The 4,775-nt window shown below is 39.6% G+C and overlaps 1 long non-coding RNA gene across 1 annotated transcript in view; it reads right to left on the bottom strand.

Moving 5' to 3' along the window:
- The window catches only part of LOC106726413, a 32,331-nt gene extending 27,894 nt beyond the window's left edge, over window positions 1-4,437 (bottom strand). Inside the window, exon 1 of the long non-coding RNA XR_001362485.1 lies at window positions 4,362-4,437. This is a non-coding gene — a long non-coding RNA (uncharacterized LOC106726413). The remainder of the gene's footprint in view (window positions 1-4,361) is intronic.
- Window positions 4,438-4,775: the final 338 nt, after the last annotated feature.

Raw genomic sequence — 4,775 nt, 5'->3', positions numbered from 1 at the left:
ATTTGTTGAGTGTCAGAAAATAACTATTATAAGTCTATAATGGTGTGGCCACCCCACTGCTTGGTGCTGAGTGGGCCTCCGGGGGTCCTGTTTGATGCCAGTTCTGCAACAGAGGGAGGCCTTTGCCATTACAAGGCAGATTTCCCTCAACCACAAAATCTTTACGTTCACTGTTTTGCACTCGTTAGCCAAGAGATGGGGGAGAGGAGACTCATCAGAAGCTTTAGTGTTTGATTGAGAGCCCCTCACTTCACACGCACAACAGTTCACGGAACAATGACAGAGTTCGGTAAAGAAGACTTCGGTGAAAAAGTCGCCTGGAAACAGCACTGCATGTTGTTTGGCGAAGTTGGCACAGCCTCTCGGAAGAAACGGGAAATGGCCACGCTGGGCAGGCTGGCAGGGTTTGGGTTGGCACATGTGTAACTTCTAGGATCACCCGCACCAAGTCCTTTCACTCTGGCCTCACTGACAGGAGCACTTGCTTATTTTACAACTGTTAGTTGAGGATATTAAAAAGACCAAATCCATTTTTTTGTTTAATTTTTAAATGTTCTTATAGGGGCTACTTATTAGCATTATGGGGACTTATTTGATAACTACATGAATGTTTTAAAAGGCAAAATCTGCTCTTTTTACATAGGCTTTTTAAAACTACAATTGTTAAAAACAAGGTACTGATGGAATATTTATTTTTCCATAAAAATATAGATAGATTTACAGTAGATAAATACAGCAGGTCCTAGAATAACTTGGTTTTATTCAACATTGTTTTTCTATAATGTTGATGAGATGCCCTGGGAACTAACTCTCATTTATATCAATTAGCCTATAAGAAAATTGTTATATATCATCTTGCTTAAAGTCACAGAACCTAGATGATGTTAAGTGAGGACTTACAGTGTGTCTGTGCATATAATATATATACAAAATGCTATTTTAAAATGGCACAAAGCTTATATTAAGGACAAAAACAATAAATACAGATAGCAGAAAAAATTCTACACTATGTTTGGTTTATCACATCATGTAATATACACCAAAGGTTAGCATTAAAACATGTGATACTTGTATTGATCCATTAAATTACCTAGGACTCCACTTGCAAGAAGCAAATTATTATAGTATGATTTAAGCTATCATGTGGTTTGGGGAGATGACCTCAATGCAGCATAAATGTTGGCTTTGGCAAAGGTCTATTCATCCCTGTCTTTTGATGTCTGCTGTGCCTGCTGACCTCCATGTTTTAGCTCATGTGTTCCTTAAACACCATAGTACAATAATTTGGTGGAAATATTGACTATAATGAATGTAACAGTGGCTCTTGGCATGTGAATTTAGTTATACATATTTTATTTGCTGATGTTTGGGATGACTATAATGTGACCTCCCATACTGCATTATCTGGATCCCTCCTCATTAGGGTTAGGGAATCTTTTTTCTGCCAAGGGCCATTTGGATATTTATAAGATCATTTGTTTAATATAATTTACTTAATATAAGTTCATGCTGCTTTGAAAAAAACTCCTAGGTTTATTGAATTTTGAGTCCTGCCTGTGGTTGCCTTGGCAGGGCCAGACCCAATGATTTTGTGGGCCTTACATGGCCCAGGGGCTGGACCTCCCCACCCCTGCTCTATAAGGAAGAGAAATAAACAACACTAACTGGAGTCCAATGTAAATTGTGGCCAAAGAAGAGATTTCTGCTTTCTGTTGACCCCCTCAGCTCTTAGAAAACAGTGGATACACAAGAAATGTTTTTTGAGAGCATGAAAGACTGTGGTTGTGCACTAGAGAAGAGATCAGGAGGCCCTCTCACCAGCTAGAGCCTTTCTCAACCTCCTCATGGTCATCACATGTGAAGGAAGCAAAGAGATTGGCAAGCCAACTGGGACCCACAGTCTTTGTAGGTGTACCAATCCACCAAAGCACATGTGCATTTGTCTAAAGAAATAACTCCGTGACATGCTCAAACAGGTCTAAATAGAAGCCCCAAATGTTAAGGACCCAGGAGTTCTACGAAGATCTAGCCAGAGCAGAGTCACAAGGGGCAAAGGAAGAAAAATCATAACATTCCCTGAACATGTCAGTATGAAAATAAGAAAAGAGTTTCAATCTATTTACACTCTGTAACTACTTCTTGGTTATAAAGAACGCACATTTTCTAAAGAAGTGGGGATTTTTAAAAAAACACAAATTTATATGGGAAGTTTATATTGTATTTACAGACATTTCTGTAAGCGTGGTAATAAAAAACCAGGAACAGTGAAAATAATGCAAGTCAGAATGCAGACATTGGGCTCTGGTGAGGTGCTACTGACCACATCTCTGCAGTTTTTCCTCAAAACAGCACACTGGACCGATATAAAACTGCTTACATTATTTTAATAACTATAGTTACATTTAATAGAAAGGCTATTTCCTACACCAGTCTTCATCTGAAAAAAATACTCTGCTCTTAGATGTATGTGATAATATTAAAGGACATTCTAGATCCAAAAACTACATTAAGAACTAGGAACATTTTGATTTTTCTGTTAGGATTTAGGTAACCCTGGAAAATGCCCATGGTGTAGCAGACTAGGGAAGAGACACAAATAAGGTTAACCCTTGAACAATTTGAAATCAAATTTTCCTGATGAAGAGAAGACTTCTATTTGACCTCTGAAATCAAAAGTTGTGTGGTCAGAGGAACTCTGTACACTGTGGCTTTCACAGACATGGAAATAATCTTAGAACTCAATATTTTTATCTCATGACAGTGTCCAGCAAATTGTAATGTCCAGAAAAAGAAAAAAGCAAACAAACACAAAAACGACTTGAGTGTTAAAGGTACAGCACTAGATATTCTCCATTCAATGCTGGCCCTCAAAACATTGAAGAATTGACATGTTTTTTACAAAGCCCACATCAAATGGCCATTGTTCTTATCTCATGATCAGGCAGCAGGAGACCCTGTGGTTGAACTTCCCTGGCTACTCTTGTTACTCAGGGGGTGTTTGCTGTTGTCACAGGGCAGCAAAATCCTGTAGCAGGCTTGGAAATGAACCACTGGCCGTTGAGATGGACTGAGCCTGTGATGGGGACTTGGGTTCTGCAGATGGAGAGAGCCGATGTGAGGCCCTGCCTACCTGAGCTGTTTTGTGCTTTTCCCCTATCATTTTGCCCAAGACAAAATAAGGAATTATGAGTTCATCTCCACACTGCTTCCAGGAACATGAGCAGGCATCTAGAGACCAGACAATGGACTCAGCAAGGAGAGGAGGTCCAGAAAATAATGCAAAGTTAACATATGAATCTGAGAATTCCTACTTTATTCCCAAGGCAAGTAGGACTCTTAAATCACACCCACCTTTCCCCACAAACTAGACTGTCATCTTAGGGGAAGAAGCAGGGATGGGGGTAAATACATAAGAGATAGGTCATTTTATCCAAATGGAAGAATGACTACCAACTGAGGAAGATGGCTTAAATGATCAGGCCTGACAGCTTCAAACTTGATTGAACATATAAGTAATTTATCTCCCTTATGCTCACTCACTACTGATTGAGGGCTTGAGAAGAAGACAAGATAAGCTGCAACCAAATGAAGAAAGTAAATTATATATTTTTTTATATACAAGTTGTATTGTGACTGATGTCTTGCAATCGCTATATTTGAAAGATCCTAGACTTTCATTCATGACCCAAAGACATGTTAAAGACTTCATATGCCAACCTCAGAAAAATGTGGGAGTAGCATTGGCTGCCATATGTCAAATTAATCTTCTTCAATACCTGCTTTGCCACATAATTTTAACTGCAGAGGATTCAACCTCTCTTATGCATGGATCTCTCATAACAATTTCTCTATCTTTAAGAGGGATCTTTGGTGCCTAAGGATGGGTCTCCAGATGCACTGAAAATAATCTTGAATCCAAGCCTGGCCTAGTTCAGGGGCCAATCTCAACAGGGGCACAAATAAAGCTAGGTTCTCCCTCCCAGTAATTTAAGAATGGAAACAGTGAGCCCACTTGCTGGGAGTTGTTGGAACTGAGTGACATGAACATCAACATGGCAGAAGACACATGCATTTTAACTCTTCCCAGCAGACCTAGAAGCAGGCGGTCTTCTTTCTCCTTCTGCAGAACTGATTGGTCAACTCCTTAGCTTTAGTGCCTGGAAATGCCACAGTGTTACCTCAATCAATCCCCTCCTTCTGACTAAGTTTTCTAGAGTTCATTTCTGTGTGTGTGTTTTTCAACTTAAAAGAATTTTATATGCTGCCAACAAATATGTGAACAAAAAGTTCTTAGAAATCAGTGCAACTTCCTGGACGGTCAACCACACAGAGTGAAGAAGAAAGTTGGAGACCACAAAGACTCACCTCTCCTGAGCTGGTGTCCACATACTGGAATGGAGAGGCTGTTGCATTCAGGAATGGTGGCGAATGTTCATGATGTCAGCCAGAAGTGTTCCAGAAAGGCACTAGATGTATTCAGAAATACCAGTGCTTTATAGCATGAGGATACCATCTTCTAGGATTAAGTGTTCCAGGGTACGGTCCTTAGAATAATTTTATGACAGTTATGCAGTACTCCTTCTGCTCCATGGGCTTGTATATTCATGTAAAACATGTATGAGGTATCATGAATGCAAGAAGAAAACTAGCTTCAATTTCAAGATAAAAGTCAAAAGAATCAAGAAGTATGACAGCATTCAAGAGCAGAGGCAGAACCAAGCCACTACTCTAAGGATCTAGATACAATGGGGATCTAATTATTTCCTGAACAGAGA

This window comes from Myotis brandtii, unplaced genomic scaffold (assembly GCF_000412655.1).
Source record: "Myotis brandtii unplaced genomic scaffold, ASM41265v1 scaffold263, whole genome shotgun sequence".
NCBI classification, from domain to species: Eukaryota; Metazoa; Chordata; class Mammalia; order Chiroptera; family Vespertilionidae; genus Myotis; species Myotis brandtii.
This window is presented reverse-complemented; position numbering and strand designations above follow the sequence as displayed.